This window comes from Limulus polyphemus, unplaced genomic scaffold (assembly GCF_000517525.1).
Source record: "Limulus polyphemus unplaced genomic scaffold, Limulus_polyphemus-2.1.2 Scaffold103, whole genome shotgun sequence".
Lineage (NCBI taxonomy): Eukaryota > Metazoa > Arthropoda > Merostomata > Xiphosura > Limulidae > Limulus > Limulus polyphemus.
Genome location: NW_013665713.1, coordinates 1,058,775 through 1,072,610, shown reverse-complemented (window position 1 = coordinate 1,072,610; position 13,836 = coordinate 1,058,775). Strand labels below are relative to the sequence as shown.

The 13,836-nt window shown below is 34.5% G+C and overlaps 1 protein-coding gene and 1 long non-coding RNA gene across 3 annotated transcripts in view; one reads left to right on the top strand and one right to left on the bottom strand.

Moving 5' to 3' along the window:
* The window catches only part of LOC111088780, a 36,786-nt gene extending 23,585 nt beyond the window's left edge, over positions 1-13,201 (top strand). Inside the window, exons 2-3 of the long non-coding RNA XR_002613201.1 lie at positions 522-621; positions 13,095-13,201. This is a non-coding gene — a long non-coding RNA (uncharacterized LOC111088780). The remainder of the gene's footprint in view (positions 1-521; positions 622-13,094) is intronic.
* Positions 1-13,836, bottom strand: part of LOC106470380 (glypican-5-like) — a 154,508-nt gene that overhangs the window by 35,246 nt on the left and 105,426 nt on the right. The gene's annotated exons all lie outside the window — the stretch shown is intronic.

The window sequence follows — 13,836 nt, the reverse complement described above, 5'->3', positions numbered from 1 at the left end:
GAATACAAGTCTAAAGAGGTTATAATTTCATTGTATAGGTCACTGGTTAAGCCACATTTGGAATATTGCGTTCAGTCTTGGGCTCCTTACCTTAGGAAAGACATTGAATTATTGAAAAGGGTTCAGAGAAGGGTTGCTAGAATGGTGCCTGGGATGGAGGGGTTGTCATACGAGGAGAGGCTGAAATCTCTCAAATTGTTTTCTTTTGAAAAAAGAAGAGTTAGGGAGATTAAGGTGTTTAAGATTGTAAAGGGAATTGATAGTGTTGATGCATTATATTCTTTTCATATTTAACAGTGAGAATAGTAAGACTAGGGGGCACAAATATAAATTTTGGAAGGGTAGGAGCTATCTTCAGCTAAGACAGCATTATTTTTATAACAGGGTGGTTGGCCTATGGAATGGGTTGCCTTCGGATATTGTAGAGGCAGTAAATTTAAGTGAGTTTAAGAAAAAGCTTGATAAGTATATGCATGATAAGAGCTGGCTTTAATATTTATTTTTTAATTATTTTAATTTAGTTTGGAGTATGAAACAGACGAGATGGACCAGTTATGTTATTCTTTTGAAGATTTATTCAAGTATATAACGGGAACGCCGAGACAAGCCCAGCTACTTGAAGTTAGTATTGCCTTTCCGGTATACTGAATAAAATTATTCCAAAAATTTTTATTAGCTACTTATAAATCAAACTAACTAACACCCTCTTTATTTTATATTATTTATATAATATATTTTCCTTAATCGGTAGTTTAGTTTCTAAAATATTTTTGTAGTTCTATTTAGTATATATTTGTAAGGGTGGAGATTGGGAGTTTAATTTAGTAGAAATGTTAGGGTGGTTTCATTTCTACTTCAAGAAATTTAAGGGTAACTGCCTTCCCACAACTGGCTATAGACAGTGAAAGGCAGTAGAAACTGAGAGGTGGGTGTAAGCACTCAGCTTCGTATCCTTATTTGATTTTCGTACATTTATTTGATTTTCCATGGAGGCTAACTAGATTAATGTCAGCGTTTAGGTTTTGTCTGATGGATGGGACATCTCCAATGCATTTGGGTGCTATTATCACAGACATTTTTCGCTATGACAATAAGTTGACAAAATGGATCGATAACATTAATGCGATATTTAATTCATTATTGTTTCATAGTGATGATTCAATCGCCTATTAACAATTAAGGTAATCAACAGTTTGAAAGCTATATATCTATTTACATACACACATATATATATTTACAGACTATGTCAAAGTGTTTGTTCCTTTTCGGTTGCTCCCAAGTGGCACAGTGGTATGTCTCCGGACTTACAACGCTAGAAACCGGGTTTCGATAACCGTCGCAGAGCACAGATAGCCCTTTGTGTAGCTTTGTGCTTAATAACAAACAAAAACTACTTTCACACATCTAATCAACCTATTAAGCTTATCTCATGCATCAATGTTTAATGATATTATGTACTTTAACTGACCTTGAACTGTTTATAGTCACAGATGTCTGTGTGTTCACGGATATAAATGTGTACACCACCCACACAAAAGATAAGGGTATAACCCCCCAAAAAAGGCATTAAAACAGTATAAAATACACTACAAACGTCTCAAGTTTAGTGGCAGAATAACTGTTTATACAAAATGCGAGTCAATAACATCCACATAAACTGAGGACAGGCCAGCCATTTGTGAGTAATGTGCAATTATAAAATTTAAAGATCCATTTGCAAATACTCATGCATTTCTCGTAGTGAAAGCCAATTGTTTGGACTTCAGATCCATAATGCTTGGGAACTCGTTTTACTGGTTGGATTTTAATTTGAGGCATTAGATCCTAAAACTCAACCAACAGACGAGATTTAAGTTTGATCACGGTACTCATTACAGATTGTAGAGTTTACTTAATGAAGTTAAACCCGACATCATTAAGCCATACCCCATCGCATACCTTTCCTATTAAAACCCATTAAACCGTTCACGATCCGTAATGTATTTATATATACATACATACATACATAGATAATCTTATATATATGCGACTTTAATTATGTATACTGCTTTGATCTGTGTGCACATGTATAGTAAGCATGAGTATATTTGTATGCAGTATTATCTATGTGAAGCGAGTTGATAAACATGATTGAAATGTTAAAGAATTGACTATATTTTCACTTATCTTCCATGAATACTTATCTTCAGTGTAGATAGAAAACTTATACTTCTACATTCTTAATAATAATAAAAAAAAATCAATACTTGGCACATATACTTAAACGAAGAAGTTGCCGAGTCAACCGTTGCCATTCCGCCGGCCCAAAACCGTTGCCATGGTAACTGTTACAGACTTTTTACCCAGATAAAATTGAGGTAACGCAAATATCAATTACTTTAAAACAGAAACCTTTTAGCGGCGATATACGCTAACATCTAGTATGTACGTCCGTTGGAAATTGTGACTTAAAGTATAAAAGCGCTTTGGTCCAACAGTAAATGCACTTAAAATGCATGAAAATTTTAAACAAAAATGGAACTCTATTTTAAGACGTAAGTTCGTGTTTATCGTGTCTTAGAATTTATTTTTATTTTATTTCAGTATTTTGTTTCAGCTGTTAAAGGTTCAAAAAATAGCATGACTAAATAAACTGGCCTTTCTTATTCTACGACTACACTAGCTGTACAATGCAAGTAAGTGAAATAAATATAAAGTTTATTTTTTCATGCACTTAAAGTGCATTCCTTGTTATTTTTAGGCTACACTCCAATAAAAACTTATAGATAAATCATTAGTGTTTAACGTTTCTATGGAGCAGAAGCTTTTCATAAGTATACCAATAATTATGCACTATACGATGAAAAGAAAAGGTACCGACTCACCTGTGAAACGCAAAAGCCTCTCAAAGCTATAACTATTTTAGTCGTTAGCTTGATGGTCTGTTCATCCAAAGGTCCTCGGTTCGTGTCCCGTTGCTGCGAAATCGCGCTCCGCACTTTGGGCCGTGGGTACGGTATAAGATTGACTGTCAAGTCCCATTATTCTATTAGAGTAGCCCAAGAGTTGGCTGGGGTTGCTGTTGACTAGTTGCATTATCTCTAGTCTATTAGTTTGTAAGTTATATGACCTGCTATGCGCATATAGCCCTTGTGTAGCTTTGTGGAATATCCAAAACAGGCAAAAGAAAATGTTCTAGGTAATGTCCTTTAATCAATCTTTTTTAAACTGTGTCTGGCCCCCCAGTGGCACAGCGGTATGTCTGCGGACTTACATCGCTAGAATCTGGGTTTTGATACCCGTGGTGGGCAGAGCACAGATAGCCCATTGTGTAGCTTTGTGCTTAATTACAAACAAACAAACAAACTGTATCTGAATATTTCATGTTGTATCGCAGACAACTAACTCAGTTTTTCTTATTTCTTTCTTTTTTCTACACCTAAAACAGATAGCAAACGAGGTATGTCGTTTACAGCATCTTTTAATCACGTTACAAATCAAATAAAAAAAAACACACACATATATATATGTTGTGTGTACGTGTATTTCTTGCGTGTCTCTAAATAAGTACAAGTAACATTTCGATGTATGGCATGCATTAGTTTAGCTAACACTACTTTTCTTTTTTAAACGATCCTTTTTTCAAAAACTATTTAACTTAGCGTCTTTTGTAAAAATTCCCTCATGTTTTTAAACAAACATGTATTTTCTTGTTTATGAACAGTTTGCTCAATCACCATTTAATAATCTGGTTAAGCATCAAGCCGAAACTGTGAATTAGAAAACAGATCTCGAATGACATCTTCATTGACGTAAAATTATGATATCCTATGACGGAGGAATGCTTGGAAAATGATAAAGACAAGTTGAATTTTTGGCTTTTTTTTTGGTATCAATAAAAATAGCCCCCCAGTGGCACAACGGTATGTCTCCCGACTTACAACGCTAGAATCCGGGTTTCGATACCCGTGGTGGGCAGAGCACAGATAGCCCATTGTGTAGCTTTGTGCTTAATTCCAAACAAACAATAAAAATAAATATAATCATAATATAGAGACAAAAAAATGTTTATCTGGTTTTTCAATTTTAGTAACAAACAATAAATAAGTCTTCGCAGTTCATGTGAAAAAAAAATCAATAATTCAATCACAGTTCGGTTGTTGGACTAACATTTCATATAAAAACTCTATTCAAAAATAATGTTTGAATTTATTTCTTAGGAATTCAAAACTTATTCAATTGATCCAGTTTGTTTGTTATGAATTTCCCGCAAAGCTACACGAGGGCTATCTGCGCTATCGTCCCTAATTTAGCAGTGTGAGACTAGAGGGAGGCAGCTAATCATCACCACCCACCGCCAACTTTTGGGCTACTCTCTTACCAACAAATAGTGGAATTGACTGTCACGGCTGATAGGGCAAGCATGTTTGATGTGACGGGGATTCGAACCCTCGACGCGAGTCGAGCGCCCTAACCACCTGGTCATGCCAATTTATCTAGAGTATGTATGATTTTCACAATAAATAAAATACTTAGCATCTTGTTTGTGATCTAACCGTTGGTGACACTAAAACTTTCAGATACTAAAAAGATGTTAAAAATAAACAAAAAATTTGTCTTAATAGTTTTTAATATGTTTTGCTAATGTTATTTATGTCAAAATACAATCATAAACACTACTTTTTTTCTTTCTTTACATTCACAATTATTCAAAGCATACTGAACATAGTTTTTGTAATTTATGGGTTCATTTCAATTTGTCCATCAGTGGATCAACAGTAGGTTTAAGAATTTATAACGCTAAAATCCAGAGTTCGATGCCCTTTGTTGGACAGAGCGCAGATAGCTTGTGTAGCTTTGCGCTTAAATGAACAGTCATTTCAATTTATCGAAAACAAATTGTATTTGTTCGCTGGAAATCCCGCATTGATGTTTTTTAACCTTTTGAGATTATACTGCTAAGCTGCCGGTAAGACACACCGGCCTACCTGGCAGGATAACCTCAAGGTTAGTGGCGTCAAGCCAGACTTTCAAGGTGACTCGTCACCAAAAGATTCAAACAACAAGGACAGAATATTGAAGCTGCGTGCGTTCTGCCAACCACCTAGTTCGGGATCACGTTGTACGTTTTTGTTTTTAATTAACAACAAATCGAAGTCTAGTAGCAACTGTAACATTAAAGAGTTACTTACCAAAATAATTATATGGGCTTAAATTATTCCGCGAAATAGTTAGATACAAGTTCGAAAAAAAAATCACGTTAATACAATGAATTTCAAATTTTAAGAAGCTATCAACCAGTATAAGGCCATTTGACTGTTGAAACGTCTCCAATGTTGTGAGGGAGCACTAATGTCGCAGCAATGCCTTACACGGTATATTATTAATTAATTGATGTCACATCAATGTCTTATACAGAATATTAGTAAGTAAGTAATGTTACAAAGATATCTTATATAGTATATTAGTAATTAATTAATGTCACAGCGATGTCGTATACAGGATATTAGTAAGTAATTAGCAGTAGTATTGTTGTAGTCTTATGAACACCTGAAGTACTGAATAACGAACGTTGGGAAAATACTTCAGATAGATTCGGAAACATCTAGTATTTCACCAACAGATTAAGAAATCCTAATAACGTAATTCTTCTTCATGCAAAAATAAAATGAAAAATATGTGAATGTTAACATAAGTTAGCTATCGATATTCTACAATATTCTATCATTATTTCGTTTGAATTCTTATTAATGGCCGTTTTTCTTTCTGACACCCTATTAAGCAGCAATCCATAACATGCCAGCATCCACTACGTACGTTATGTTATCAGAATCATAATAAGAACTTTTAAAGATCCATTATTAGAATAACGAAGCCTTAGAATCAAGGGATAATTCGATAAATAAAAAGTCACAAATTCACTATCATTACAACGTGTTTCAAAATAATTTAAGTATTTTACGTAAATAACGCGTTTCAAATAACTAATATTATTTTGAGTCAAAAAGTAAATGTCTACAATCCCTGTAATAACATCAAGATTTGGAACACTTAAACATGGTAGCAATATAGTAGTTTCATGACATGGAAAGATGCGTACAAAAACTGAAACATATCTGAACATAATTTTACTCTAATTAACGTGAACATATTCTATGAGCAATATCTAATAATTCAACAACTTTAAAAACAAACTCATCTAAAGGTTCTTCATAACGTTACTAGAATTTACAGCTCTGTGATTTCAGAGTAAAAATAAAACAATTATAAAAATAATTCAACTAGGCAAAACTCTACAAAAATGTAAAAATCATTCAACCAGGCATAGCTCTATAAATAAGGAAAATAATTTAACCTGGCCCAAGTCTATAAACAAGTAAAATAATTTAAATCTCTCTAATTCTATAGATACGTAAAAATATTTTAACCTGGCATAATTCCATGAATAAGTAAAATAATTTAACCTGGTATAACTCTATGATTTGTTCAAGCTATTCTAGAATTAAAATAATTCTCTTACAGTAATTGCCCCCCAGTGACACAGCGGTGTGTCTGAGGACTTACAACGCTAGAAATCGGGTTTCGATACCCGTGATGGGCAGAGCACAGATAGCCCTTGTGCAGCTTTGTGCAATATTTAAAAACAAACAAACAAAAACAAATTTTACAGCAATTAACTATTCTTTTCAAATGGGTTTCTATAAAATGAAATTCTCCTGGAAAGTACAAACCAAATTACATGAACATACTTTAAAATAATTTGTCTCATAAGCTAAAAGAAAAAATAAAAGGCCCGGCATGGCCAGGTGTATAAGGCGCTCGACTCGCAATCTGAGGGTCGCGGGTTCGAATCCCCGTCCCACCATACATGCTCGCCCTTTCAGCCGTGGGGGCGTTATAATGTGTCGGTCAATCCCACTATTCGTTGGTAAAAGAGTAGCCCAAGAGTTAGCAGTGGGTGGTGATGACCTGCTGCCTTCCCTCCAGTTTTACACTGCTAAATTAGGGACGGCTAGCGCAGATAGCCCTCGTGTAGCTTTGCGCGAAATTCGAAAACAAACAAACAAACAAAAGAAAAAAAAAGATATGTTGCACGTGCATATAAATATAAAAAAAGAAACTTAAAAGAGAAATGTCTTCTTCAACTTAAAAATAAATTAAATAACTCAGTTTAATACAACCTTTACTATTCTCTCTAAGCGCTGTGTGTAATCCGAATTCCGATTAAAAGAGGGCTCTCAGAGTTAAATAATGTTATCCGATTAGGCGAGACCGTCAATTAAATTGTCAGACATGTCAGCGACATTGAACAGAGGACATAGAGTCACAATCAGAACTTGATGCTACAAGTTATAGCTTGCGCATTAATAACACTGATATCATCTCTTAGGTGCTATAACGCAGAGCAACAAAGTGATTGAGGCAAGAAAAAATTCATCCACTTGATGAGATTTATTACAAATCTGTTATCTTTCAATAATAACTCTACCATGTCATGTATTTAAAACACAAGGACAACCACGAATGTCTCGGTAGAAAGGTTATCTTCCAGACATCGATAGCTTTACTTTTTCGAACATCCGCTTTTCTATTTTATTATGAAAATTGGACATCTTGCTTGTTTGTTAGTTGAATTTCATGCAACGTTGCTCGAGGGTTATCTGCGTTGGACTTTTCTAATTTAGAAGTGATAGAATAGAAGAAAGGAAGCTAGTTATCGCCACCAAACACCAGCTCCTGGGTCATTCCTTACCAATAAAAGTGGGATTGACCGACATATTATAACGCCCCCACAGCTGAAAGGGCGAGCATGTTTGATGGTGTGATTCGAATCCACGACCCGCAGTTTGCGAGTCGAGCGCCCTAAACACTAGGCCATGTCAGGGCTCGGACATCTTGCATTGACTACAACTTGATTTTTATTTTGTAACTATATAACTTTCTTGTATTATTATTAGTTCAAAAATGATGGACTTAAGTTATTCCGTAATTCATTTATGCGTGCAAATCTGGGATCGGCGTGGTCGAGAGTGCCGAGTTGCTAATTAAAAGGTTCAAGTTTCGAACTCGTCAAGTGTGTCTGAACGTACTCCGCATTTTCAGCTGTAAGCACGTCATAAAAGTGACACCAAGTTCCTCTATTCGGTTAAGAGTACCCGTTCAGGCGGCGTGTGTTTGTGATTGGTTTGATTTTCTTGATCAACAGTTATAAATAAGGAACGACCATGCATGAGCCTGTCCATTTAGTCCATGTGTCGCTATTAAGGTTGAAAATATCAAAATCGCAAATACCAGCATCCAAATATTTTACGTAAGAACCATTGAATAACTAAGTACAAGTGTGAGTTTTTCATTTTGTCCTGAAAATTTTAATAACTTTTGAATGATACTAAATTAAGCCCTCCAGTGGCACAGCGGCATGTCTGCGGATTTACACGCCAGAAACCGAGTTTCGGTACCCGTGGTGGACAGAGCACAGATAGTCCAATGTGTAGCTTTGTGCTTAACGTCAAATAACAACAACTACTAAATTAAGGCACCAATTAAATATTAGGAAATGATCATCATTATTTAGAGCTGACTAAAGACGAAATAGTCTTCAAACAACAAAACCCCTGCCCCTCAGCTTGAAGACTTGTATTCTTAAAACTTAGGTTTTGCTATTCGTGGTAGGTACAGCGCAGATAACCCATTGTGTATCGTAAAACACTGTGTAAGTAAAACAAAATTTCACGTTACTTTTAACATCTTCCTGATGCTGTTTGGGGTGTTAACTAAGTTTCCGTCTTGGTGGAAACTAATGTTTAATTTTGATTTTTTTCCTTTTTTATATATAAGTGAAGCTACGATAAGACAGTTGTAACCACTAAAACGCAAATCAAATTATTAAATACTATTGAATTGTAGCAAGCTAGAGCATTTACAGTAATTTTTGTATACAATATTCTGAATAGCATATCATTAAACGGTATTTTGTATTTCAAACGTGAACAGCAAATTATGGAACACGTGAACTAACCAATCAGGTCAAAAACCCCAAATATGAGGCATATCCATTCCTAATTCAGAACTCTTAACTAGTATAAAGACAAACAGGAAGTAATATCCTCCGCATACGCGACTACTCGTAAAAAAATAGCTGGATTAACTTTCACAGTTATAACGCCCCCGCAGCTTGAACCTTGGACCTTCTGATCTACATAAGACTTGTCAAATATCATCTTATTAAACACCATCCTGTTAAAACTATCACATAAAATATCATCTTATAAAACTATCACGTAAAATATATGAAATACCACACTATTAAAAACGATCACATGGAATGCCATCCTGTTAAAACTATCACATGAAATATCATCTTATAAAACTATCACGTAAAATATATGAAATACCACACTATTAAAAACGATCACATGGAATGCCATCCTATTAAAACTATCGAGTGAAATACCATCCTCTTATTGAAGACAAAAAATCATTTATTATCATCATCATCATCATCCTGATAAAGTAAACTTTACGTGACAGGTGTTGTGTCACAAAGTCAACGCTAAAAGCCAAATTCCATATTGTTAGTACATACATTACAATTAATGACTATACATATTTATGTATTTTAAAACCGTCTAAAAGATTCCCGAAGCAACTGTTAAATATCAATGTGTATCGACAGCACCCAATGAAAGTGTAAATGCAATTTTAAACAATTACTAAACAACCATAACAAGGATTAACAGATTCTAAATTTTGCCTGAATATTTACTCACTCTGTTAAAGTGTCAAAATTGTATAATAGTTTATGTCACCATGGTTAATTTTGTAATCTCTTGCCGCCCCCATAGATACATGTTGAGCTATCCACGATCCGAAAAGGGATCGAATAGTATTCGATTTCAAACATTTAGTTCTTGAACAGACGTATACAATAAAAATGTTATTTAGCAGCTCATTACGTTTTTTCTTTAGAAACTAAGCCTTTATAAAGCCAAAGCTGTATCCCTTACTTACAATGCAGAAATTTTTACTAAAACTTCAGAAAAACAACTAAGGCCTTCTTCAGACCCATAATTATCCAGTAGGAACAAATCAAAATCAAGAGTGTGAGAAAACATACAAACACATATATATGTTCATAACAAGATAACTGTAATAAATACTAATGCTAAACGGATTTTATCAAGAACACTTACCCCCCCCCCCTTCCTCCCAGATTGATCGCAGGTAGCTATGACGTCATCAGCTGGAGTACAAACAGTGGGCGAGAATGACTTGCCTGCACTAGACAACCAGACGCCTCTTTAAGTATCTGGACCGCCCCTAAAGCTTTGCAACCACGTGGTTCTCAAGAAATTGGTCTTGGAGGGGTTTGCAGACCGCAAGAACATATATAACACCTGGGACATTTTATGCTGGCTCTTCCAATAACTCGATTTTCGCAATCCCAAAAAAAGTAAATTCGATTGTATATTAAAGAATACGAGTTGTATCTGATATTACACACACACACATAAAAACTATTTTACGACCGAACACGCCAAACACATATACCATCTCAAAAACTACTATTTTGTCTAATTGTTATACAGGCACACATATATTCATCATGATCACTTGATGATGAATGTTAAATCATCTTTACTATTTCGAGTTCAAGCGATAATCCAGCTTTCTCCATGTTTAGTTAATTAAGCTTCCTTTATTTATTTGCTATGTCAACCAGGAATATTAAATATTCTAGTTCAGAATAAATAAAGAGTGAAGAGACTACTTACACTAATTACGATGTAAGATGGTAAGTAATGTGATTGAGAAGTTACTTGATCATATTGTTTTTAGTTTTCATGTTGATTATGGCTCACTGATAAAAGAAAAGTTAGCCTAAAAAAATATTTTTTTAAAGAATTCTCAAACACATCTAACTATTCTAGTTACGTGAACTTCATCTAAATTACTCACTGGAAATGTGTATCTTTAGTAGTAGTTAAAAGTATACTACACAACAGTTCTCATAAGTAGATTTAACCCAGTATTTACTGTAATATTCCGGTTTAGATATTGGATTTTATAAAAAGAAGGAAGTTGCCGTACATCTGATAGAAGAATGAACAATGGAGCGATAAATGTAAGGATAAAAGGTTTTTAGTTGAAATAATTGAGATTATTAAAGTAATAAACCATAAAGCGTAATGGTTCTTAGCCGGTAAAGGAAAAACCTGTTACGAAAGAGTCTCTGAACAGTTACTGAAATGTTAAATATTCGGCAAGATGGAATTGCTCTACTACCAGGAAATTATTGACTCTACATGACTGTATAACAAGCACAATGGTTGAGCCAGATCATTTGAAAACTAGAGTTAATTTTGTGGTATATAACATGATTCGTTAAAATAAATAAAATGTTATGTTAATTTGCTTTGATACTTTTTTATGTTCCATAAATGTCACCTTGTGAAACAAAACTACTTATAATTCTATTCAATTTTTACTTCATCCACTGCCGTACTCTCTGACGTAGAAGCATTATTATGGAACTAATATTTTCATTGCATTCATAAATTCTGAATATTTTCACAATGATTTCTTCCTTCCGTTTACAATCAATTTGTTTTTCTTCAAAGAATGGGATGAGCAAAACTGAAGAAGAGCGCTTTTTACAGCTCAATCTAATTTCAAATTGTTTGGTAACAATCAACGTACGACATCTACTGTGAAGCATGCTGGGGAACCAATACTAGTGTTGGTTATACCTGAGTTAATGGTGTTCGAGATCTATACAAAATTGCTGGCACCTTGACTGCTGACAGGAACATGCTCGCTCAAGCAGAAAGAAAGAACACCTGTTTCTCGTTCTGTGAAAATAATGATTGAAAGTAACCTTAACATAAAGCTGACAACATTCCGATACTGTAAATTTCAGTAATAAATCCGAGATTGTTTTATTTTCAATTATTTGAGAATGGAAATTATTGTGATTAACGTTTTCCCGTAAATGCATATCGAAGTTTCTTTGCACTCTTAACTGCTTTATCCAGTTAAACAGTTAGACTATATCTCATATTATGTATGCATACGATTACGAAGTCGGTGCTGCATATGTTTACATTAGCGTAATTGTTAGAGCAGGCCTAAAATGAAACATTAATTTATTAACTTGCACTTTTAACATGATATAAATTGAGCTGATTATCATACAACCACAAATAACTTGTGCCATGCAGTGTGACTTATTTCATGGCGTTAGGAAACAGGTCGTGATATGGAAAAATGAAGAATCTTATATAGTTAGTTCTCGCCTCTAACTTGTTAGGTATATGTCAACATGATGACCACTTCAGCTTTCTGGTTTGGCTCTTTTTCCTAAGAGTGGTTTTGGAGAGCTACACATGAGTTTAGGGCGCTTCGTGCCAACGCGTTTTTGACTGTTTTGTAATGAAAATTCTCAGCTGTACTTACAGCTAATTCATTGGCAAGACTTCAACGTTTAGTTTCCGTACATGGTACTTCACTTCAATCTGCCGCATGGAGAAACGCTCACCAGCGAAATGTTTAGTTTCTACACACATTTGTCATTCACTACTGCAGGTAATGGTGTGACTGCCTATATCTTTATAATAACTATGGTGGTGTGGCACTGTCTAGTTGGTTGAATGACAACGACTTACAGTGTAAAACTATCGACACGCGGCAATATTTTGGTGCAGTTACGTTTCGTACAATAGAGATGAAGTAATCTCCCAATATTTGTACTTTATACGCATTTTGTTCACTATTTCAAAATTATTTCCAATACTGTAAATTTGTTGATATACATATATATGTTTTATTAAATAAACATATCTATTCAACAGTTGTATTGTTTACTAGAGGGAGTTAGACATTTTGGCAATATCTTTACTCTCCATATAATAATAAACAAAAACTTTATTTCAGCCAACGTTACGCCCTTGCAGCTTCATCAGGGCTAGTAGAACAAGAACTTTCAGCAACCTATGTTTGGATTAGAATTATTTAATGTTCATAGCTTTGTTTTAATTGTGGTTTGAGCCAGAAAGCCCGTTCTAGTTATGTCGTATCCTAATCCTGGTATCTTGTTACTTTTCTAATTGTTGCAGGTCTAGACTGTCTTCACACTGGTCCTTCTCACCATGATGATCAATAAGTTGGCCTTGTCAAGCTGATGACCTGACATTCTTTCGAACTTCCTAATATGCAGTGACAAACCGACCTATGTATTGTTATGTCTTACATTGGAATACCACACAGTTAAGTGTTTTTATGTTATAAGAAAATACACATATACATAACGGTTTCGTGTCATATATTATTCTGTATGTGGCCTTTGTCTCTTTCGAGTTCATATCACTTTATTACAGATTAAACTGTACAGAAAATATTCTCCTTCTTACCAAAAACAGTGGTTTTGTAGTTGTTCTTTTTCAAGGGGAATAGGTGAAATTACAGGTTGTTATTAGTAAAGAAAAAATTCACATCTTTATTTATAAAGCACTTCCTAAGAAGTAAATTATACAAGCAATTTTATTCGTCTGCGTTGAACGCTCGCTATTCGCCCTGACATTGCAAGTTCCCTGAGGAGCGCAACTGCTTCTGCTTTTTTTCAGGCTCCACCTACGTTAAAATCTTTTTCATGGTAATAAATCGTCTTGTTTTATTGCCCAACACGTAAAGTGAATGTTTAAAGAATACCAGCGAATTTTTCTTTCCCCTTTACCTTTGCAAGGTAATTAAACCTCACAGAAAAACTTTACTCGGAAAATATATAAGTGAACCCATGTCGTGGTTCTCAGTTGAATTTAACCACCCTGAAATTCCGAAAATTATGGGCATATAAGTCAA